Source organism: Mus pahari, chromosome 16 (genome assembly GCF_900095145.1).
Source record: "Mus pahari chromosome 16, PAHARI_EIJ_v1.1, whole genome shotgun sequence".
In the NCBI taxonomy this organism is placed as follows: Eukaryota; Metazoa; Chordata; class Mammalia; order Rodentia; family Muridae; genus Mus; species Mus pahari.
In genome coordinates, this window is record NC_034605.1 from 42,668,071 (window position 1) to 42,694,574 (window position 26,504).

At 38.8% G+C, this 26,504-nt stretch overlaps 1 pseudogene; it reads left to right on the forward strand.

The window, feature by feature from the left end:
• Nucleotides 1–13,058: 13,058 nt before the first annotated feature.
• Nucleotides 13,059–26,504, forward strand: part of LOC110333684 — a 50,437-nt pseudogene continuing 36,991 nt past the window's right edge.

Genomic DNA, 26,504 nt, shown 5'->3' on the forward strand with positions numbered 1-26,504 from the left:
TCTCTCTCTCTCTCTCTCTCTCTCTCTCTCTCTCTCTCTCTCTCTCTCTCTCTTTGCATATGAACTTGAGGCTTGATTTGTATTTAAAAAATAACTCCAGTGACACAGCCCCTTAGTCCTGGGACTCAGGAGGCAGGAGCAGGTAGATCTTTGTAATTTGAGGTCTGCCTGGTCTTCCTAGAGTTCGAGGTCAGTGCTACATATAGAGACCCTGCCGCGGAAAACAAAAGCAAGCAAACAAACAAACCACCTCTTCTTTTATTCCTTTACCATTCCTTTCAATATGTTTTTTTTTTTTTAATTTCAGAGAAGTGAGATAATACAGGATAATAAAAATATAAAAGCTTGGAAAGTCAAGAAGCTCATGACAATTCTGCCAGCTCTGTTCCTCATGGGAAAGCAGCACTGTGTGACATTCTAATGACCATCAGTTTGTCTGTCTAGTTTGTAGAAGAAACAACATCCCATCTTCTGCTCCCATTATCATACCATCACCATTTACACAGCGCTGGCTATGGGTACAAAGCTTTGCATAGAGGAAGGACACACAGATATGGACTCTTTCTGACATCCGATCTTGAGGTCTTTTGAACTGTCTTCCCATTCTGTCTTTGACATTCAATCTCTCTGAACCATAGTTTAGGGACTAGACAAACATTTTCTGGGCTTATTTTAGATGTTACCAGCTGAATTGACTATCATTTACACAAGTCACTTTCCTGCTAATAAGACAGTGCATCAGTAAGGGAGTGGATTATGAAAGTCACATGGGGTCAAAAACAGCATGTCCCAGGATGGTCTTAACAATAAACCATTAATGAGCTGCTGCTGAGGTTGTGTAATTTGGATCTCTTTAGCTATTGATGCTCTACACAATTTTTAAAATGCTTAAGATCTTGTGATTGTTAATCTGTTAATTGTGATTCCTAACTTGATTGGATCTAGATACACCCTCCTTTAGTAACTTCGAAAGTAACTCAAGGAGGAGTAACCAAGAGGGAAGGCCACTCTAGTTTGGAGGGCAGTGTCCATGAATGGAATACAATAGACAACAGGAGAAAGCAAGCTGACCTTCAATATTCACCTCTTTCTGCTTCCTGGTTCACCTAGGTGTGAGCAGGCTTTCTGGAGCCTCCTGCCACCAGGTCTTCCTTGGTATGACCAACTGCATCCCCTCTAAGAAATATGCAAAATAAACCTTCATTCACACTACTTCATCTCAAGTGGTTGATCCCAGTAAAGAGAAAAACAACTGATAATGCCTTCCAGGAAACAAAGCAAAGCAAAGTCAAGCGATTGTGGATTTGTACCGGCTTGTCTTCTGACTACCTCTAGCCATAATATAGTTTAATAATTATAAAGAGCATCTATTCGATGATTGTCGGAAAATTACATTGTGGTATTAAAAGTAAGCATGAATATTCTCTTTAGTGAAAGCGTGGTCTGTCTCTGTGTGCACACATGCGTGTGTGTGTGTGCCTGTTGAGTATGAGGGTGGGCACTGGGTGTCTTCCTTGAAGACACTTTAGTTTTGGGAACATGGTCCCTCACTGAACCTGTGGCTTGCTTTTTCCATCCAGACTGACTGGCCAGGAAGTCCAAGGGATCTACCTGTTAATGGTCTTCATGTGGGTGTTGGGGCTCTGAAGCCAGATCCTTAGATTTGTGTGGTAACCACTTTACATATTGCGTCACCTCTGTAGCCCTTCAAAGCATGTCCACCTGTCAACCCCCTTGTTTCTAAAGCTGTCTGTAGGAAATCTGCTAGACCCTCTCTAACTCATCTCTTTCTGCCTATCAGGCACGTCTCATTCTCCTGTGGATTCCTAATCACTTAGTATGCCAGGGTATTAGCCTGGAGAACTAAAACATTCCCTTTAACTAGAAGGGAAAAAAACCAACATTTATACATATCTACCACCTATAATGTATAAATTATAGAAAGATATATATATTTATAATAAACTTCTTGTTAACTATATAATTGTACATTAAAATATAAACCATACAGTGGGAGTTGAAGTTTATTTCATTTTTGAACTTTTACTTTGTAAAGACATAAATTTTACTCTAAATGAGCCCACATTCCATAGTATTTATAGATAAATAGACAAATAAAACTGTTTGGATGTTCCACATATGTATATATTGACTAAAAATTGCAAAGAAATAATACCTCAGTTAAGATGATCTATTAATTATTTTTACAGTAGACAAGTTCTTAACATGTATAACTCAGTTATTATATTATAGATTATTATAGAATGATGATAGATTTGGAAACTACTTTCAAGAACCTGATATATGATAACCAAGGAAACACGAATCTTTAAAATTTATGTTTGCCTATCTGTATGTGAGGTTTTTAAAATTTATTTAAACACATACTTTTCTCATATAATATATCCTAGTTATAAGTTTTTTTTCTCCCTCCACTCCTACTTCCTCCCCTCTGGATCCACTCCCTTTCTGTCTCTCAATGGAAAAGGACAGGTTCCTACAAGATAACAATCAAACTTGACAAAATAGAATGTAATAAGATGAAACAAACTCTTTCATATTGAAGAGGTGTTTTCATTTTAACTTCAAGTTGGTTTAAGTTATCCAGTTCAGTCAAGTTATTAATGCATTCTTCTCTGTTAGAAAAAAAAAAAAACACCTCCTAGATGCCCTAAAAAATAACTCATGTAATTCAAAGAACAGGAATAATTCTAAGTGCAGGAAAATTGTTGACAGAACACAGAGACCAAAACCATATCTGCACAACTGGAGAAAATAGGAAGTCACTCTGTGCCGTGTAGTTGCTGAGGGAAGCAAAACATATTTTCCCTGTTGGAAGCACACAGGTGCTCACACCCAAGCACAGTTTTAATTGCTAGCAATATAAAAATACATTGATCCTCTCTATGTGGATTTATAACAATTAATTTCAGATCGATAGCACTAAGTGATATCAATAATTCATGCCGAAGTGATTTTTAGACTGGTTGCACGGTTTACATCTCAGATGATGTAAAACTCTTATGGAGGTGGGTGGGAACAAGCAGGGACAGGAAAGACATGGTGAATTCCCAAACCACAGTCATCAAACAAAGGAGTTTTGGAGCACACTTTAATGGTGGGCACATGCGTTTGATGATCACGTCTTAAAGTCCATATTTGGACTGAGGTATCTTTAATAACTAACTCTTTCTTATAAGATACATTTTCCTTATTATTTTCATCTTCTGAAATTGCATGTTTACTGCTGCCCAGACAAGTTGAGATGACCTCATGCATTGGAAGACGATCACATATTAATTGCTGGTTATAAATTGCCTGTCTATTAAGAATCTCTAAGGGAAATCTAAATGTGTCTTTTTTAAAGGTAAATTATATTCTACCATTGACCACAGTGTTTACAAAGCTCATTTGAAATTTTGGCTTTAACTACATTTTTCATACAGACCAGAATTTTTCACTTAGAGAAATCCACATATCGCTTTATGAACGGAGTGCCATGGCTTGCCTTCAGTCTAGCAGTCTGTACTTGGAGTAAGAATATCTGACAGGGAATATCTGATGAACTTGAGTTCTGCGGATATCACACTTGCTGTTTATTACCTGAGAGATTTCATAATTTATATGTGTTGATTGAGGGTATTCCATGGCAAAATATCCTGAGACTTCATGATTGCTCATTTTGGGGCTTCTGTAGGTCCTCCTCTGTGAACTTGAACTACTAGAGTCATTTTAGAGTCAGGTATGCGCGTAAGCATGCTGTGATAGTATGATTACTTTTGGCATCGAAGCTATTTACCATCTCCAAATCCAGCGATGACATCATCCCTAGGTGACAAGGACCCTTGTGCTTCTGTTGCCACGGCAACTGCCACACATTCCCAACATGCACCTCACCTGCTTACTTCACCTGTGCACCTCACCTGTGCTCTGTGGAGCGCATGATTATGTTATGGCCTGAATAAAAGGCAGAGAGCCCAAACCCCTGGCCCCTTCTTCTTCTCCGCCCCTCTCATTCCTCCATCTTCTCTTTCCCCGCTTCCCCCAATAAACCGCTTTGTGTGGAGCTGTGCTGGCCTGGTGTGATCTGTCCAGATACAAGCCACCTTCTAACAATTACCATAACCAATGTGAGCTGCGCTGACTATCCTCTGGAAGCAAGTTATGATGGCCACATTAAAGGGGCATGTGAATGAACACCATTATTCAAAACTATGAAGGACACCATTGCCTTCCTGTTCCAAGTATAACTGTAAAACCTTTGACATCAACACAACAGCAAAGTTTGGCTTTTTGTAATACTCACCGGCTTATGTAGAAGGTATCTTTACAAGCTGGATGCTATACTTCCATTTCCCATTTTCTTGAAGAAGCTATTGGTCTCTCTTCAGATCCTGGTCTTCTCGGGACAGGCAGTCAAAGATAAAGTGCTCAGCATTATTGTAGTATAGTAAAATAGTATTGTATTATAGTAATGTCAATGTAGTAATACTAGTAATATAATATTATAATATACCAAATATAGTAAAGTGCTAACAGAAATTATTGGTATAGTATATATCAAATATAGTAATGTAGTATTGTATTATAATATATAAATATAGTAATATAGTACTGTAATATAGCAAATATAGTAAAGTAGCTACCAGAAATTATTGATAAAGAAACAAGACACAAAATATGCAGTAATCTGCATTTAAGAAATTCATAGCGTACCCTGTTGTGACAGTTGGGAATGCATCCTCAATTAGCACAGGTACCTTCCTGAAGGACCTCTCTTTTTTCACTATTACTGACACACACTCTTCGGCGTCCTTCTTTTATAGTACAAGTGAAGTGTGAGGCTAGGAAGATACTCCTGAAGAACTCCAGAGACAAAGTCACCTCTCCATTAGATTGCAGCTTGATTTACTTACACCACCCTTGAGGGAGTGGAATTATTTTTTTCTAGTTCTAAAACCCATTTGTTTCTCTGTCCCATGGTTTCAGTTTGCTAAGACTGTCTAAACTAACACACCAGGCATGATTATTTTATGTTGTGAAGTATATCTAAATGAGCTGTGAAGTAGAAGTCAGAAATGGAGACATGCTATATGCTTGTCCTGGCTCAGAGACAGAACACTTTGTCCTCCGTTGCTTTTCAATGTTTCTTGATACTTTTTGTGCAGATATAAGGTGCTAATGTGGTCTGGATTCTCCATGATTCCAGGTCTTGGGCACATCCTCAGTCAAGCATGAGACTCAGGTAGAAGCTAGGTTGGATTTCTTTACTTATTAAAACAAATTTGTTTTCTTTTATGAGCCAAGTGGAACAGGCTCATGAGATGTGTGTTTAGGGTGAATGGCAGCTGTGACTATGTGATAGTTAATGTCCATGGTCCACTTGACTGGATGCAAGATCACCATGGAAACCAACATTTGGGTCTATCTAAGGAGTTTCCAGAGAGGTTTATCAGAGGAAGGAAAATTGCCATAAATGTAAACAATACATTTTTCTTGGCTCGGGTCTTTAAGTGAATAGGAGAAAGTGAGCTGAGTGCCACCCTATTTTTCTGTGATTAGCGACTAAAGACACCATGTGGCTGGTTGCCTCATGCTCCTGCTGTATGGTGCCTTTCCATTGTGATGCGCCCTCTAACTGTGAGCCACCATCAACCCTTCATTCCAAGATTTTCTATTGCAGGCTGTTTTGTCACAGTCTGAGAAAGTGTCTCTTATATAGGGGTTGAGCACTTGTTTCAAAGTAGAGGCTGCTGTAGCAAGATAATACTGATGATGACTCAAAGCTAATTTTGTCATTTTTGTGTAGACATAATAGATGGTTTAAAATCTCAGGTGAGCAGTAAGGAACACTTTAAAAATCAGATTCTGTTTTAATCTAATAGAATCTTATTTAGAATTTATAGCCATCCACTTATTAATGGAGAAAGGGTATCAAATACAGAAGATGTGACCCCTTTGTATCATTTTAATACAAGCAAAAGAAATTTTGATTTTCATTTAAAAAATCAGAGATAAGTGATTTTATGGTGTATAAAGAATTATAAGTCAAGCTAGGTAGCGGTGGCACACATTTAATCCCAGACTTGGGAGGCAGAGGCAAGTGGATCTTTGTAAGTTCGAGGACAGCCTGATCTACAGAGAGGGTTCCAGGATGCTATGGCTATACAGAGAAACCCTGTCTTCAAAAAGTGATTACATATCAGAAATGTATATAGATCAAATCTTCAATAATATCAGATAAAAATTTTCAATAGCAAAATGGTCTTTAAGTTTGTATGAATTGTCAAAAAAACTATATTCAAAACTATTGTAAGCAAAACAAAACAAAACAAGAAAAAATTTCAAAGTTGGAGGAATTAGACCACTTGATTTAGAAATATATTCCAAAGTCACACTCCTTGAATCTGCAGTGTTAACACAAAAGCAACATATGGGTCTATAGAACTGAATAGAAAACATAATTTCTATTTGACAAGGTACCAAGTACACAGAAAAGAGAAGCATCTTTTAAATAAATTGTATTGGCAAAATCAGATATCTGTGCCAAGTGGAGTTAAATTGGAAATTTGCCTGATGCCACATATAAAACTCAATTCAAAATAGATAAAAGACCACAGAAACTATTTAAAAAAGAAACTACTCAAGATCTTGATCTGATTGATAACACTTCAGGAGTATTGTCAACAGAAGCAAAAGTAAAAAAATGAGATGCATAAAGTGACAAACAAAAACTTCTGTATTCCAGTGGAGGTTATACAGTGGAAAGATACACTGAGGGTGAGCGAAACACTGAGACATTTACAAAGGACTCATCTGAAAATGCTTGATCATAGCTCTCCCCATACCTCACCCTCCTCTGTCTCTGTCTCTGTCTCTGTCTCTGTCTCTGTCTCTGTCTCTCTCTCTCTGTCTCTCTCTCTCTGTCTCTCTGTCTCTGTCTCTGTCTCTCTCTCTCTCTCTATCTCTCTGTGTGTGTGTTTCTATCTGACTTTGCATGGTTTGTTCATGTTATGTTTGTCTATTTGTTTGTTTTGTTGTATTTAGTTCTGTTTTAGTTCTGTTTTGTTTGAGATTGGGTCCACTATGGACCCCAGGATGATGTCAGTCCTGAAGGGCTCCTGCATCTGCCTCCTGAGTCCTGGAATTACACACACACACACACACACACACACACACACACACACACTGCCACATTTCACAGAATAGCTATTTCTCAAAACAAAGTAGACATTGGCAAAGGTATCATTAGAGAAATACAACTTTAAACCCAAGTGAGGGGTGTTGTTTGTCTCCTTGTCGTGACAAAACACTGGACAGAAGGGACTTCCAGAAGGAGGTGTTTACTTTCCCTCACAGACCTAGAATACAGTTCATCATGACAGGAACACTGTATCACCAACAGGCTGAGGAGGCAGAACTCTCAGTGTCCACATTCAGAAAGCAGAGGGAGACGAAGGCTACTGGTCAGGTGGCTTTGCCTCCCCCACTACCCCAGTCTAATGGAGTGATTCTTCCAAGCTAAGGTAGGACTTGCTGCCTCCACTATCTAATCTATATTATCTCTCACCAGAGTGCCTGGAGCCTTACCTGAGAGGTGATTCTAGATCCTGACATGATGAGCGTCAACAATACCCATTAAATCAAGTATCACTTCTCATCTATTGAAATACCTACTGCCAAAAAGACAATTAACAATGTTGGTGAAGCCATGGAGAAAAGGCATCCCTTCCTTGTACTCTGATGACAGGAATAAAGCTAATAGAGCTGTTATTTAAAATGGTATGAATATTCGTCAAAGATTTTAAAAGGGGCTACGGTGCAATATAAGCAATATTACTCCTGTATACAAAAGAAATCAAATCAATATGTTAAGAGATCTATAGCCCCCATGTACATTGCAGAAATACAATAAATTGGGGGGGGGGAAGAACTTAAGTTGACTGGTAAATCTATTGAAAGTGTGAAAAAATGTCCATCTACACAAAGAAATACTACGCAGACCTTAAAATGAGATATTCTGTCATCTGAGACAAATTGAAGGATTCCAAGGGCTAGAGAGATGAAAAAATGGCTCAGCAGTTAAGAGTTTTTTCTACAGTTCCAAAAGCTATAATCTGACTCTCTTTTCTGGTTTTCATGACTATTCATGCATGTGTGCATATTCATGTACACACAAATATACACACGCTCACACACCATGAGCAATTTATAAAAAAGTAAACAAACAAACAAAACTATTTCATTGGGGTTTATGAATTCACTGGGTTGGTGTCCATGATGGCAGAGCAAAGGCAAGGAGGCAGGAACAGCTGAGAGCTTACATCTTTGTCCAAAAGCAGGAGGTGAAGACAGAGGCACACGAGGAATGGTGATGGTCTTTTAAAACCTGAAAGCATGCCTGCAGTGATATAGGTACTCCACAAAACCATATCTCCTAATCCTTCCCATGGAGTTCCACCAAATGAGACCAACTATTTAAACGTATGGATCTATGAGGGCATTCTCATCTAAACCACTGTACTCAGAGAGAACCTTACACTAAGGGGAAAAACAGGCCTACAGAGAACAGTGCTGTACAATCACATTTTATATACAGAATCTACAAGTGAGGTATGTGAGGAAATGGTGAGAGGTTCAGAGGTTCTAAAGTTTGGTTTAGACAAGAAAAGAATGAGTTTTGCAGTTCTATGCACACTGCTGTAACTACAGTCAACAACAAATAATGTATTGTGTGCTTGAAAGTTACTCAGTGTACATCTTAAATGCCCTCTATACGAACACATATATGTACACATACATACATGCATACATACATGTGAACACAGCTACCCACATGCATATGAATGTGCACACATACTAACAAGCATACACAGCCTCACACATACACAAGTCACGCATACACACACACACACACACACCAGATAATTGTGAAAGGACAAAAATGTTAACTTGATTTCCTGTGGTATATAAGTATACATTACAGAATGTGTACTTATACAAAAATGTCATATTAGAAAACATAATTTTAGTTTTGAGTCAGTTCTATATCAATAAAACTAGAGAAGTCTACAACATGACACATTTATCCTCTCACATCAGTTTTAAGCATTACAATGTATAGCACCTGAACCACAGCAGAGTTGAGGGGGATAATCAGTGAGAACTGTGCACACATGTCAGATTTCACAGCCCCTTGCTTTGGACAGAGCATCATTTCCACAAATGGACCACACTTTGTCTCTAGTCCAGGGTTCAGCTCATGTCTCCCCTTTCCTCTGTCTCAGAACTTACTAAAACAAGTAGCATGAGTTCCAGTGTGGGAAAAGTTCTAGCGTGTCAATCACCATGATTAAAGGACCTGGAATCCATCATTGTGACAATCCACAGCACAGGTTGTAGGAGCTATCACATCCACTTCAGAAAGAGGGGGCTATGAAGGATTAACTGATTCACTTACAGTCCTGTTAAGAACACAGGAGATACGTTTGCTATTAAGCTAAAATTTAAAAGTATGCTTTAACCATTACATTATTCTTAGCAAAACTTGTCAGTAAGTTTTAATCTGAAGACAGGGTTAGGGCTGGAGATATAGTTAGCTCATTGGGGGATTTCTTTTTTCTTTTTTCTCTTTTTTTTCTTTTTGTTTTTTTTTTCGAGACAGGGTTTCTCTGTTTAGCTCTGGCTGTCCTGGAACTCACTTTGTAGACCAGGCTGGCCTCAAACTCAGAAATCCGCCTGCCTCTGCCTCCCAAGTGCTGGGATTAAAGGCATGTGCCATCACCACCCAGCTATTGGGATTTCTTGCCTAGACCTTTGTACTATGCCCTGTAAAACACACACACACACACACACACACACACACACAGCAACACACACACACAGCAACACACACAAACACACACACACACACACTTGAAAACAGCTAAGCCATTAAAAATGGATTCTTAAATCATTTTATAAATGCAAATAACTATACAAGAACTTGTGAATCTTAGCAAATTTCTAGGAGTGTCCTGACATCTGTTAAGCAAGTGATTCTCAATCTTAAAATTCCTCATAGAAACTTGTCAAGTACTTATTCAAAAATAAATACTGAGCCCTGATGAACAATCAAGACAGAGCAAAAGTCTTTCCTTGATATTGCATGTTGGAATGGGCCACATGATCAAATGTGCTCCAATGGCTTTAGGATGCTTTCAAGTTATAAATAGTTCTGCAAAGAACATGTGGCAGACTCTCTGTATGAAGTGTGTTCTGATTCACTTGAGACTAAGGGTGTCCCATCTGGGACTGTGAGGACAGACAACAGTAAACAGAAATGTTATATTTTATGTTTAAGAGCCCTGCAAATTTGACATCTGACTTTACTTCAAATTAATGCTGTATGATCAAAATTATTAAAAAAAAACATACTCTTTCACATGATTGCAGTCCAGTACTTGGAAGCTAGAGGCGAGAGGGTCAGTAGTTCAAAGTCAGCCTCATCTATACTTCAAGTATTAAGACAGGTGGGCTACAGAAAAATATTGCTCAAAAGCAAAACAAATTACTGACATTCTCTTCTTAAATAGTGGATAGTGATTGATGAATCAGGAATCAAGTGTCACATCTTCTGTGGAAACCAAGAATGTCTCTTTATACCATGAGAGAAACATTCCCTTCCAAAGATGTGGGCAAACCCACATACAATCAGGAGTAAGTGTTCACTCTTATACAAAAATTATGCCTAGAAAGCACAGGTTTTACTAGAATAGAAATGGGTATGTTATTTTTTTTTATTACAGTAGCAAAAAAATGTACCCATGATAATCAAGTTAAAGAGTAAGAAAGAATTATCTGGGTTTGGGATGTTTCAGTCCCTCACCAAGTAGCTTTTTTGGTTTTAGTCCAAGAGGAGGCAAGCAGGCACATTCTGGTGTTGAGTACACAGTGGAGCTCTGCTGCCTGCTTCACTGTGACCAGGAGGTGAGAAGAGAAACAGGAAGAGACCAACATCCATGATCCCCTTCAAGGTCACCTCCAGTGACCCACCTTCCCAGACTGAGTCCCCATCCCTAATGTACGTCCTTCTCAAAGGTACCTGAACCTAGGGATCCTTCAATTCATGGGCCTTTGAGGGACATTTACCAAACAATAATAATGGGCATTTCCCCCCTCCCACTTATTAGCAAGATGTTCATAACTAAGGCGAATCTATTCTTGAATTCATAGATGATTCTCCATTTGCAAAGAAGTAGGAACACACAGTTCATCCTCCAGTTGAAATCCGTGTGTTTGCATCACGCTTGATGATGCTGACTTTGCTCTATTCAAGTTTGGAAGAACATAAGTAAACGACTTAACTATACATAAAAGATCACGTGTGCCCTGACTCTGTGGGACACTGACAGATGGGATCCCTTCTCGATTATGTGCAGACACACTTAAAAAAAGGCTCGCCATCCTCAGGGTCCTCTGGATGATGGGGCCCGTCATTATACAATCTGGTACCTCTGCCATGGAAACGAAGATTGTAGAGCTATTCACGGTTTCCATCCGCAGTGCCTTCGTGAAGGGATAGGGATTCTCAGAGCTGCAACTCTTTCTTCACACAGTATTGCTGGGGATTGCCTATTTTCGTCCAAGAAAAAGCTTCGCAGGCAGCCGCCTCTCTAGCAGACCATTTCTGTTGACTTCCTTGGGCCTCGCTGTGATTACTTGCAGCTGGGCTCCATTGCAGCAACATTTTTATATCATGTACAAGATTACAGCAAACAAATACCCTGACTACAGTATTCTCCAATTACATTAATTTTATCCACTGATGTCTTTATTTCCTTCCTTTCCAATTTAGATCTGTAATGTGAAAATTGCCTCTATTTTTGTGCCTATTATGATGCTCTTTCTTCCCACATGGTGCTCGTTGCGTAACAAGACTTCACAGACTCTTCTAATGGGAACAAGGGGACTGCATCCCCCACCCCCTCTTTAAACTGAAGAATCCCAGAGTTGTACAGTAAACGTTCATAGATTTTTGAATTGGAGGAACTTGCTCCAAATGCCCACCAGGAAGACATGGATGACAGTGGTGTCAACTCTGCAGCCCAAACAGTTAATCCTTTCACCTTAGGACAGAGTTCTGTGGTAGTTGGGTTGGATTCAATGGAGAAAGCTGGTGAGAAAAATCAGAGTGGAGCAAGCAAAGAGTGACTGGAAGTTTAAAAAAAAAAGATTAAAAAAAGAAAAACAAACAAACAAACAAACAAACAAGCGACCAAGAAATGAGAGCCATAAGAACAAAGGATTTGGGAGTAGGCCAAAAGTGATGTTGTGTGTTCATAATGTAAATAATCAGGGTGGCTCAGTCTGTCCTATAATCTCTCCTTTAACAACCTAATTAATTAATTAATTAATTGATGTGTGTGTGTGTGTGTGTGTGTGTGTGTCTGTGAATGCAAATGCAGCTGTACCACGTCATGTGTGTGGAGGTCAGAGACTATCTCCCTAGAGTCAACGCTGTTCTCCTTTTACCTCGGGTTCTGGTAAGCCAACTCAGGTCATTAGCCCTAAAGACAAGTACTTTTGGAGGCTCAGCCAGCCAGCCAGCCCTGTCATCACTTGTACTGTGACTTATGACAGAGCATGTAAGGTTTCTTCTGAGAATCAGTGTTTTCCTGGAGGAAGAAATGAGAAAATATCAACCACACACACTCAGAGCTGAAAAACCCCAAACCTTAAAGGTACATTAAAATTGTACTCAATTTTTTTAAAAAAAGATTTATTTATTATTATATGTAAGTAGACTGTAGCTGTCTTCAGACACACCAGAAGAGGACGTCAGATCTCATTGCGGGTGGTTGTGAGCCACCATGTGGTTGCTGGGATTTGAACTCAGGACCTCCAGAAGAGCAGTCAGTGTTCTTACCCACTGAGCCATCTCACCAGCCCCTGTACTGATTTTTAAAAAAAGAAATATTTTTATTATGGATACATGTATGTGCGGGGAGGTTTACACATAAGTGCAGTTGCCTGTGGAGACAAAAAGGGCATCAAACACCCTGGAACTGGAGTTAGAGATGGGTGTGAGTTGCCCTATATGGATGCCAGGAGATGAACTGTGGACCCCTCAAGAACTAGACATGCTTGCATCTACTAAGGTATCCCCTTAGTCTTGCAGTCATATTTAAGATTAAAGAAGTGGCTGTGTATAGGGGTACTCACCTAAAATTGAACATATGGACTTAGGCAGACTGTCACATGTTTGAGGGTAACCTGGGCTATAGATAGAGTAAGACTCTATCTCAAAAAACCAATAAATAAAATTCAATAAATATTCAAATATGTGTCAAAACCTATATTGTAGGACTCATAAGTATGTATTTTTAAATTATTTAGTTGAATAAGTGCCAATGAATTTAACTTTCTAAAGTATTGAACAATATTTTTATGGTATACTACTGTATAATAAGAACTATGTAAATATTCCAGATAGTTGGATGTGAAACTGTCATCTAACTCTGTGTAATAAACATTTAGAAAATAGATGAGATCGGTATTTTGCTTACATTAAGAAAATGTTTATAGGAGCAATAGCCATAAACCTAGACTGAAGCGACTCAAACTTTGTCTAAGAACTCTGCATTAGCTGGGTCCACCATTTTGTGGGTGATTCTGATATTTCTACCTTAGAGGGGAGGACCTGTGACTTCTCAGAAAGTGGACGCTTGTGTAATATTTGAGTGACTCCACAGCTCTGTGTGTGTGTGTGTGTGTGTGTGTGTGTGTATGTGTGTTCATATATGCATGTGTGCTTTTAGTATTATGTATATTGAGAAAGAACAGTGACTCCAACATCTGTCTATATCTGATGAGACTGTCAAGAAATTGTACTTCAAAAATGTAGTGACTGAACTATACAAACAATTTTTTAAAGTACCCTAAAGAGTGCATATACTTTGTTTGAGTTGAGGTCTAATGTACCCCAAGCTTTGCTAGCATTTGCTGTGTAGCTGAGGGTGACTTTGAATTCCTGGTCCTGCTGACTCCCCTTTCCAAGTACTGAATTACACTCCAAACCTAAGACAATGTAAATGGGTGGGCTGCTCTTCTTGGCCCCTTGTGCTACCTTGCAATCGTCAGGTAGAATGCCAGTGCCTTTAGAGGGCTGGGTTCGAGTGTAGCCTCTGCTGCTTCCGAGCACTCGGCTTAGAGAGAGACACTCCTCCCTGATCTTCACTTTTGTCTCATTGTCACATTTTGATGGAGGGATATATCGCAAAATGGGGTTTAGCAATGATTTTTTTTTTGCATGCAGATTTTGATAAGTCTCTGGTGCTTGTAGCAAAATAAATTGCATATACATGCTATGTATCCTACATTTTTGATGTTAACATATATTTAAATATTTAGTTCTTGGTTTGAATTTGTTTATTGGTTTTGTGAGACACAGCCTCAGTCTATAAAACACACACACACACATACTCACACACATATATGTATGTGTGTGTGTATATATACACATATGTATATATATAAATATATACACACACACACACATATATATACACATATATACATACATACACTGTTTATGTTAATTAAGATAGTTTCAATGGCCCACTGGGCTTTCAAGGTGTCTGAAATAGTTCATTGTATTTGGCTGTAACTTGGTGTAGTGAATCTGTAAAAGAAAGAAAAATCCAACTGCTGTTGATGTTCTTCAGGCCCATGAAGTATTTTAGAAGATGATCTGCAATCATCGGCTGCCCGTAGGACGGGTATTATCACAGAGGACTGACCTTGTCTCAAAGGTCCATGTCTCTCTGATCCCTACATAATGCAAATAATGGAGTCAGCTCTTAGGAGCTGGGTTTCCTCCACTTTCTTTTTCTGTGCCTCCATCATTGTAGTCATTAAATAAATAATATTATTTTAAAGAAAATACTTTTTTTCTTTAACTTATCATCTACCAACTTTTATTTATCTTTTCTTCATTGGATTCTAAATTCCCAAGATACTTTTGTACCTGAGGCTTTATGGAGGACAACTTGAAGAGAATGTAGTTTCCCAATCGCTGGACTATAATCCCCTTGGCAAGGTTCAAGTGGTTTCTGTATGACTGTGGGATGCTTGGCGTTAGAATATTTATAAGGTAAATATTAACAATAGAACTGTGTAAGCAGGGTGGTAGATGCAAAAGCCAGGACAGCCAACTCTGGACATTGATAGTTTATGCTAAAAGCCAACTGTTTTAATTCCTTGACTTTCCTGGTAAGGTAACATATCCTAACAGTCTCCTTTTTATTCATAGAGGTATAACAAATCATAACTGAGATCCTGTGAGAACATGCCCAACCTTTAACTCCCTGTGCCAAGATGAAAACCAGTTGTGACAATTCTTGTAATGTCTTTTCCAAATCTCCCAGATGGTGATCGAGCCTTCTCTGTGTGTGTGTATTTAATGAGCTGAGGCAAGCCGGCCTCATAAATTAAAAGAATTGTCATTTCAGTTTCACAAATAAGACTGCCTTTGATTTGGTGTATATCCCACTATATACACAATCCATACTCAATACTCACAATCAATACTGTAGTCATTGCCAAACTTCAGGATCACTCCACCCAGCTTCAGGTCTGTTCTTGCCTGGATTCTAGACTTGTCTGATTCCCAGACGTTTTGACTCCCACCTCAGTCTTCATTCATTCCGGTCTGAATTTAGCTGGGAAGTTTTTCTTTGGATTTTGCTGGTTAAATCGATTTTTTTTTTCTTACTGCTACATACATGACATTTGTATCCACGGACAGATTCCTAGCTCTCAAAGCCCACACATCTGTGTCTTGTGTGGCCCAGGTAACATTGGAGTTTGAAATGTGCCAGTGAGTACTGCTAGATAAGAACCTTTGAGGCTTTGATTATCCCTAGTTTCCTATCCCCTCCAGCAGACAGGAATCACACAAAGGTAGCCCGCATGGAATGTAGGTCTCTAGCTCAGAGAACCCTGTCCCACTTCTAAGAAATCCTACTATTTCATTCCACCCTCTATAAACTCTTGAAGTTTGGGTGATATTATTTCCAAAGCCCTTCTGCAATTACTTTTTGATTGTTCTTAATCTATTAATTGATATTATTAGATTGAAATCCATGTCACTTTAACATTATATTTTATAATTTTACGTTTATTTATTTTTTATGTGTATGGTTTGTTTTTTGTTTTTTGTTTGTTTTTGGGGGGGTTGTTTTGTTTTGTTTTGTTTTTGGTTTTTGGTTTTTGGTTTGCATGTATGTCTGTGCACAACATACATTCCTGGTACCTGTAGAGACCAGAATTCTGAAAAAAGCCACAGAAGGTCTTGAGACTGGAGTTATAGATAGTTGAGAAGCACCATCTAAATGGTAGGAATTGAACATGCGTCATCTGGAGGAGCAGCCAGTGCTCTTCATCATTAAACCAGCACTCCAGTCCTTGATGCTACTATGATGCTACCATCATAAAATGTCCTATTTCACTTCATCCACTTATTGTATATTGTTCTGACAACAGTAGCCATTCTTGGTTTTATTAACGATGACTATTTCAGTAGTCATAGTAATCAATGTGATCCACAGTTATGAATGTGGTTGGTTGCCTGCCTCCTACTGCTAACTTCTTGCATTCCCTTCAGCCTGCCTCTCTAAAGGTGGCAGTTCTCTCTTAAACTCCCTGGAAACTTGTGTTAGCTTTCTTCTGCTATTAATAACATGAATGCTCACGCATACTGACTGAAAGATATGGTTGAATTATCTTTGAACATCAGCATTTTAGTAATTGTAGAATAGCTTATTCCTTACTTTTCAAATGTTCTCGAACTTAGATTTTTGCCTATTTTCTTTTATTTGCATGTAAAATATAATACAATTTCCTCCAACTTAGATATTTATTTGAAGACTTCATTGTGAGTGGAAATACTACTATTTACTTCAGGAGGCCTGAAGTTCACATGCTTACCTTTGGAACTAGAATCTGAAAACCTACAAGCTGAGAGGAGAAACAGTTCTAATGAGAAACTCACTGGACAATATAGTATTTAAAAGAAATTTGAGGTAGTTAAAAGAAAGGGAGTGGTGATAGCCTGGTGACTTACTCAAGCAAGGGTTAGCCCCACTGTCACTTGATGGCTCTCAGTAAATACAGCGAGTCAATGGGCAGAGGCCACCAAAGCCTGAGCTCTCTCACAGGATTTGCACTTGATTTGATTAAATGTTGTTACATGTTTTTAGTCAGCAGTGGGGTTTTCCTATCCTCTCACTTAATTAACTATCTGTCTTTTAATGTTAGCACCCCCGTTAATCCTCCAAGCTTCTGGGTGCTCTATAGAAAAACATCGACTATGTAAATCCAGTGCAAATATATCTTTACAGTAAACTAGGCCCTAGAATACTGTGGGTGTTGAACATACTTAGCTGACAACAGTAGTGTTTTCACTGTATAAAACAATATCTAAAGAAGTTAAATTGGGAAGTGCAGGCTCATCATTTTGATTTGCTACACCTACTTCATGAGGCTAAAATGCTTATAAGGGGGATTTAACTGGGATTTCATTCAACATGTTAGAGTGCACCATGGCTTTGGAAGCAATCATGGCCTGGGTTTATGTACAGGAGCTGCTAATTGGTCACACTAGCTCACTGAGGGTAACTCGCCATCTGAAATCTAGTTTTTTTTTTTTTCATTCAGAAATTGTGGAGTAAAGTCATCTATATTTATCATATATAAATATAGATGGTTGTTCAAGACACACTAGTGTTTCAAATATCAAATAAATCTCAAAATCATTAAAATCAACACAAGACAGCAATGGGGTACTAGAAGGAGCCTAATAGGAAAAAAATGACATTTATACACACACACACAGACACACACAGACACACACAGACACACACAGACACACACAGACACACACACACACACACACCATTATCAAATCATTGAACAACCACATCAAGAGAAGGGAAAGAATGATTGTTGAGGGAAGATTTAATATAAAGTAGTAAACTCCAGTCAGAGAAATGATCAGCAAGCAACTAAAATCGTATTTGCCAAGCATTGGAAGAAAAAACTTTCTTGTGAGAGTTGGATGTTGGGTTTCACTGTACTTAGTGGCTCTAATGAAATCTAAGCTCCCTAAGTGGTTGTGTGAAAACACAAGCGCTCAGTGCAGAACCCCAAGTCAAGTAGACTCAGTTTGTCAAAACTGACTTCAAAGAAAAGGATCAGACCTCTATAAAAGGCTCAAATCAGTTCTTAGGAATCAAACAGCCCGTGCTCAGGAACCGTTTGATGCATCAAGTGTAAAGAAATGAGAAGCATGTGGGTTAAAGTTTGCATGAAACTGTTGAGAAGAGACGTGGTGGGCCAAGTCATCTTTTGGGGCTTTTTGAATCATAAATCTTTGGAAAAATTGTTCAAGATGTTTGAATGATCTCCCTCTAACGCATTTGTATATATTCTCTCTTGCTATAAGCATCCCGAAGCCTTTAATTCCCTTTCCCTATCAGCTCTGGATAAAGTTCAATTCCATTTTCTCCCAGCTGTTGACTGTTCTGTTTGGAGCACTGACTCTCTCCACTTTCTGGTTTATGAAATGTGTGTGCTGGCTTTACAATGTTGAGGGGAAAATGACCAAAAGGGTTCAACTGCTAAATGTTTAGAAATATTTGTCATCACTGTTGAAATCTCACTCTGCACATTGTCCTTGTTTGTCACAGCATTTGAGGTGGAGCGAAATTCAGGTCCTATCAAATTGGGAAGTAGGCTTGATAAAATAGAGTGAGATAGAAACAATATTCCATGGGAAATACAATGTTTGATACAGATAACACTGGCCTGAATATTTAATAGAGAGAATGGGAACATAGAAATAAAATGTTTAAGAGAAACTGTTATTTAAAAATCAGAGTGCATGGTACAAAAAGGTAACAGAAGCTGAAACCTATGTACGCGCTTAGAATTTTAATTCATATGTGACTGCACTTTCCTCGACTTGCATAACTCTGAATTTCATATCCCCAGATACCTGTTCTACACTTAAGAGTATAGAAAGTGTATAAAATGATAGCTAGTTAATTTCTCACCTATTAGTATTTCCCAAAGACCAGAGCTCAGGATATAGGTTTGTGCAATTCAAACAGAGCTCTTTAGCACATTTGGGGATGTAATATCAGGTTAAATATTGTAACATGCTGGCTTTTAACAAAGTGTTAACCAATGTAACAAGAACAGCTTGGTTTGTGTCTTGGATTCTCACAGTGTGTCTTCTGTGGCTTAGGTCATAAGGATCTGTGGTGGGCATACTGGAAGCAGGGCAGATTGGGCTAACTGTAGGTGGATAGATAAGGAGAAAAATCTTGTGCTTAGTGGTTAGAGCTGATCTGGAATCCTCTGAGTTGGAACAAGGTCTTAATCTGCCTGGGATTCCACCACAAAGCACCATGCATAAGCGAGCCTAAATATCTGGCTTCTATCTCCCTTCATAGTAGATGTTGAAAGTCTGAGATGAGCATGTCACTACACTCGGGGTGGGGGCAGCTGTGAGGGTTGTCTTACCACTGAGAACCTCTCCCTCAGGACTGTACCTGAGCCAAGTGATTATCTTCAAAAGGCCACACCTCTGGATACCATCACATTGCTGATTCAGGCTTTAACATACAGACTTTTGAGGGCAGGAGACATCAGACACTATCTATAGCATTTTCTTCTTGCTTTCCAAAGTTCATCTTCTTGGGTGAAATATACATCCCTTCTATCCTGTTAGTCCTAAGATTTTAATTCATTCTAACTCTGAACTCTACAGTTTCATCCAAATGTCATATTAATGCATGCATCAGGTATCTAAAACCGATATAGATGATATATGAGGTAAAATTTATTTGAGGCAGAAATACTTATTAGCTGCGCATTTGTGAAATCAGACAAGGTACATGCTTTGGTGTAATGATGGACCAGACATAGGCTCTCTCACTCTTGCCTTCTAGACACTGTTCCTTCCTAAATAATGTCCTGGTATTAACAGTAGACACCCTTTAAGACTGAGTTCAACTTAAACTGTAATTCATTCATTCAGGGATATGGGTTAGTTAGTTAGTACTGTGGTTGAATGTCAACAGTTTTGGCCTGCGGCTTCACAGGATAAGCAGAGAACATCCAGAAGCTTTGGGGACACAACTGTGATAGTTGAGCTAAGAGCTGATATCCATGCATTCATCTTCTTCCTCCACTTTATCTACAGAAAACGAACTCTGCCAAATAACATGATATTAATTTGCCAAATATGTTTTTAAAACAAGATATTGCATTTGTTACTGGGACCTTGGTTTCCTTAGAGCGGTTAATACAGAGTATCTGATAATGTTTGTGGGTGTGTCTTAGTGGCAGAACTCTTATGTTGCGTGTAGGAGAGAAAGCGGTACTCACAGTATGTACTTATAATATTATGCCTAGGAAGAGACTTGATATTATAATTGGATTTAACCAGCTTAAAAGCTGATTTAAGAAATTTCAGCACAATCTTGGGGATAAAAAAACCTTCAAATTTTGTCAATCTAGGACCCCTGTTGGTTGGAAAATCTGTATTAGTTATGATTCCCCAAAGAAATAGAAGGATAGACAGGCACACAATTGCATCATGTAAACTGACCGGGAAGCTGAAAATTCTAAGATCTACAATTAGCAAGGTAGGGAATCAAAAAGGCCAGCAGCATGAAAGCTCCAGTTTTCAGAAGTCCTGGGATCTCATTTTAAGTCTGGTGTTCAGAAGAGGCAAATCTCCTGACTGGAAAGAAGGTGAGCTCTAGTTATGAGGGTGATACTCATTGGAGAAGCAGTCTGTTCCACTGTTTGCCAAACGAAGGTTAATCTCACCTAAACCAACCTCAGTGACACACCCAGAGTAATGCTGCATCAGACATGCAGGTACCCTATGGCCCAGTCAAGCTGACATAAAATTAACTGCCCTGTTCTAGTCCTAACATGGATCTTTCAATCCCATGCTGAACTCATAGACAGAAAGGATACGTTCAATCAAGTACAGACTAAATACAATCTAGGTTGGTGTCTATTCATAAGGATTTTCCTGTACACAGATAGTAATCTTGCTTTGCTTTTCATCCTTATCTTTCAGACAGACAGACAGACAGACAGGCATTGAACTGCTCCCACCTCAGTGATCCTCTTATGATCTTCCTATGCATACAGTTATTGCTCATTTTATCACCCCTTTGTAAAGGCAGGGTCACACCATCTACTCTTGGGTTTCCCGGAATTCCCTATGTAGACTGGCCTTGACCTCACAGAGATCCATCTGGCTCTGATTCCCTAGGGCTGGGATTAAAGGTGTGCACCACCTGACTTAAAGACCATTGTCGTCTTAAAAAAGATTTCTCCAGCTATTGTTGAATTCATTCATGAGCTCAAAAAGTATTACTTTGGAACAATAAAAGGAAAATAATTTCACTGTAATGTCCAATGTAAACATTTCCTCAGAGAGAAGCAAACAACAACAAAAAAATCCCTTTGTTGTCTGTAGGTCCCCATTTATCAGGAGCCAATAGAGGAGCTAACAAGAGCATCCTCAGAGCAGCGGTGGGAGTGACGCCTGATTCTAACAGGAGTAAGACTGACTGTCAGAAAATGCCTCAGTTGTCACAAAGCTCTGTGGTGCATGAAGAGGAAGAAGACATTTTAAGTGGAGTGGGTTGAATGCAGCCACAGATACAAGGAACAGCATCATCTGGGGAGCAGCGAACACTAGTCTAACTGGGAGCTACTTTACAGGGCTCACATTCTACCTTCTCGTCATAAAGGTGCAGCCATGCTTCTGGCTCATCCCTATGGGTTCTCTCCCGTTCTCCTGCTTTGGCCTTTGTTGCAGGGGACAATATTTCCAGATATGTCTACATATCTAATTGTATGTGTCTACACATCTAGGTTAATGCTAGGCTCTTTAGCTAATATCAGGCAACTAGAGAAGACAGAAACACCTTCTCCAGTCTCTCTAGTCCCATGGGCAGCACCTCTTCCTGTCAATCTTGGGACTGGCTACTAACCCTTGTTGGCTCTTTAGCTGATTGATCATCTCTTCAGATGTCGACATGGAATGTGCAATGCTTTTAACGTGCAGGGTGTTTTATAATATTTTTAGTACTTTGAAGTCACAGAGGTTTCAGATGTAACTCAGAGCTTACCCTGCATGCATGATTATGGGTTCTCTCTCTCTCTCTCTCTCTCTCTCTCTCTCTCTCTCTCTCTCTCTCTCTCTCTCTTACACACACATACACACACATGCACACACAATCAACTGTTTAGCAGTTTATATCTACTATCTACAAAAAAAGATAAATGTTATAATCAAAACAATCTTAGCATTCTGTTAGTCTTGGCCATCAGGATTTGGCACTGTATGTACTTGAATGTAAAAGTTAGCATCCTCTTGACTGGTTTTATTTTATATTGTCATAAGTAACATAGATGAAATGAGTCATATGCTCCTGCTAACAATAGATCGTGATGAAAAGTAGTTTGTGGACAGCGCAGGTACATAGTTCAGTTTTTTCTGTGATAGCTTACATTGTGCCTAAGGGTTGAAATAGTACATGACATCAATACTTTAGCTTCTTAGCCTGCTCAGCTCCAAGTGGCCTCCCATGAAATAAACCACCATTATTCCACAGTAGAGAGAGATGCCAAAATTGGAGAGATTTGATATAGACAGCGTGAAGGGCATCAATCATGCAATCATATTGAAGGGTTTTATAAATCGATTATGACTGTCATGCTGCTATTCCTAAGCCCTTATCAGTTGCTGCCCAATGCCTCATGGATTTTTTTTTTTTTTTTTTTTTTGGTTTTTATTATGAGGCTTGATTTGCTGATAATGGGCTCTGTAATGCACTCTTTATTCATGGACGAACTTTAAACTAATTCCATTTAGTTATAATTCCATGCTTTTCATCTGGTGTAGAACATTAAGAGTGTCTACTGGCACTAGCCGATATATGTAGGACCTAAGGATCAAATGTCCTAGATCCACTGAGATGGTGGGGGCTGAGTGTGGACTCCCGAGTCTCTATATTGAAGAAGTAAAACAAAATGAAGGGATTGGGAGCCCAGTCCTCACCTTGGTGGCAGATAAATGGCTCGAACTGTGCTAAGCACAAGTGAGTAAGTGAGACAAGGAGACAGGTCACACAACTAGAGAAGTCACACATAGACCTCTAGGGCAATTTGTTGGGCCCCTGGAGATTCTCAACTCTCCAGAGGGTTAGGGGGGAATCTTGAGAGGCTGTTTCTCTATAGCAACTTGAACCTCCTTCCTTGAAGTTCAAGGAACATAAGCCAGGATAAAGTAGATAAGGACAAAGTCAGGACCAGCCAGTGGAAGCCATTAAGTTCCCTCTGAGAAGATTCAGTCCTCAGAAGCACAGAACGATTCACCTCTGAAGGTAGCTAACGGGGACTTTGGATGTAGTTCAAACTATCAGAAAACACATCATTAGACTAGACAATATAGTCCTACGTGATAGTGACAATTCTTCTTAACCCTCATAATTACCCAAGATGAATGTACTTTTTTCATTTCATTTTAGACTTGGAAAAGTCAAGCCCACTCTGTTTGCTTAACTCTCACACAGCAAAGCATCTTGTAAGTAGCCAATCCAGGGCGCTAAACCAAGAAAACTGGCTCTGGTTCGTGAGCAGCAAAGTTACACAACACATTATATTCATTTTATTACATGGGTCACAAAAGAAAGTTTCCTCGTGAGTAAGGCAAGGTTTCTATAGTAAAAAAAACAGGTCGAGTACTTGTAAGTGAATTGAATATTTCTACAAGGGGGTATGTATCCTTCAAAAACATGTGATAATGGTTGGAGAGATTTCTCCATTGTTGGTTCCCAAGATCTATGATGGACAGCCCACAACTGCCTGCAACTGAGACCACAGGGAATCTGACTTCTTCTGGCCTCCATAGATGCCTGCATATTTGTTCACAAACATACACACAGACACACTTAGAAATAAAAATGTTTTATATATGTGGCAATGGAGAGACCTATATAAATCAGAAAACTATGTGTGGTATTTGGTGGAAGCAGAAACTAAATATCATATTGATGGAAAGTTAGGTTTGTAATTTTTAATTGGGGTAGTCTATAAAGGGCAGTGATGGATTTTATATGCAGAAGACATTTCAATGGCTCAAATCAGTGACTTGGAAGCACTCTGATACCCACAGGCAAAAGCTGGTGGAACTAAAGGTGACTTTTGGAAGCCAGAGGCTTCCTTCATAGTGACAAGGAGGACATTTATAGGAAGGAGTAGGCCAAATGCTGCAACATCAGTATTTGAAGATATTCAGGGCAATGATTGGTAGAATTTTTTTCCAGAATGGAAGAAGCATTTGAATACTCAGACGAAGCAGCATTTTGAGTATTAAAAAGTTGGAACAAAATGTAACCTTTTAGAGATCTGGTTTGTAATATTAACACACAGATAAAAACAGTGTTAGCTGTTATTAAACAGTAAAAAGAAAAATTAATCACGTTAGATAAAATAAATTTATTTTAGCATATAGCTCACCCGAAAAAAAAAAAAATAGGTGCCATGTGACGAAGACAGAGTTGTGTAACAAGGAATCATTCTAACTCAGGGATAAGATGCTCAGGCAATTTTGCAAAAATTGCCTGTAAAATGAAGACGTTTTCAAATCTAGGAAGGCTGAAGGATTCGCATATTATGTCCCTTAATGTGAATAAACTAATAGGCATGAGCTTCCAGCAAGAACAGTAAGTGAGCCCATCAGACAATAGCATCTCAATGAATCAAAGTCCCATATATGCAATTCAATATAGTAACATGTAATTAACTAAGGTGTGCGGAATAGAATTCATGCAGGTTAGCACTTATCACACGGTCAGAGACTGGATAAGATGACTTTAGAATGTTTTAATTTGTAACTTTTCACCCGTAACTGTCAAACATTTAAGACTAGCTGTCAGATTTGAAAACTTCCTCTAGCTTCAGTGCCTGAAACAAAACAAAACAAAAAAGAAATAGAAAATAATCCAACAGAACAAAAAGCATACGTAACCAAATGACAGTAAATAAAAAGTGGTTAGGTTGGCCCATCCAAAACTATAAAAATGTAGCTTGGCCTTTAAAAAATACTTCAAACAATACAGCTAGCTCCCTGAAGTTTTTAAAAAGAGACATGCCCACTATAGAACTACTCAAAATAAGTGAAATAAATGAAAGAACTACAACAGAGAAATGCTAATACACATAAGCTATGATCACTATTATTAACAGCAGACTGAAGAATTTAAATGTGAAATAAAGCACTGAAGTCGAAGAAAAGAACACTAAGCAGAAATGTGAACACGTGTGTATCTAATAATGCCTCACGTAGCCACGGCAAGATCGTCCAGAACTGGGAAGTATAAAACACAGCCTCCTGAATCAGGGTAAAATTAGTAATATTTACATTTCAAATAAGTCTTAAGTACCATGGTCCCTGGTCTGCCCTTGAAGAGTCTCCTACAGCCTTTGTCTGGTGCTATCCAGAGTCCCCCAGTGGAAGGTATTTAAGTAGTAGATTTGATTTTCCTTCGATGCTTGTCATGGTTGTCTAGACCATTCAGTTTGGTTATACAATGCTCCCTCAACCTCACACTCTCCCCACACTGTGATGCAACTGTGACTGCATCAAGAGTTTTTCACTGGTGAAGGTAAGAAAGGGACTGTACGTTGAGGACATTTTTTAATGCCAAGTGATGGAACACCATCGGAAAAGAACACATCTGCTTCCTGGCTCTCTTGAGAAGTTTGCTGATCATGTCCCAATACCCCATGTAACTCTTCCATCGATTCTTCTAAAGTTACTAACGTTATTTGTTTTTTTTTTAGTTTTTTTTTCTACTTGTGTATGTGTGCGAGTGCATGCTATGTGCACATGGGTGTCAGGGAGGCAATAAGAACTTCTGGAGCTACAGTTACAGGTGGTTGTAAAACTTTCATCCTGGTTGCTGAGAACTGAACTTAGGTCCCCTGGAAGAGAAGGAAATGTCCTTAACTACTGAGCCATCTCTCCAGCCCCAAAGTGGTAAAGATTCGTTTTTAGTAGCCTTGACTTTTATCTTACTGTGTTTTTTTTTTTCCCTCTTGCTTTTAGTAGTATCTTCTCTAATGGATAGAAAAATGAATCCACTAACTTTATCTGCGTGATAAAAATTCAGCATATAATCAAATAGTTCCCTCTGGATTGATTACATATGACCATACCAGAGTAAGTATTTATAAGTGACCTTAGTATAATTTACTTATACAAATTTATTTGTCATATTGATATACGTGAACTTAGCATAATATTACTGAAGATTAGCAGCATGCGACGGGGTCAAAGTACAGATTCATTATTATTGCCCTCCAACTGTGGGGCATTGGGCTATGCACAGACAGTCTGGTTTCCAGTTGAGACTAGATGTTGAACC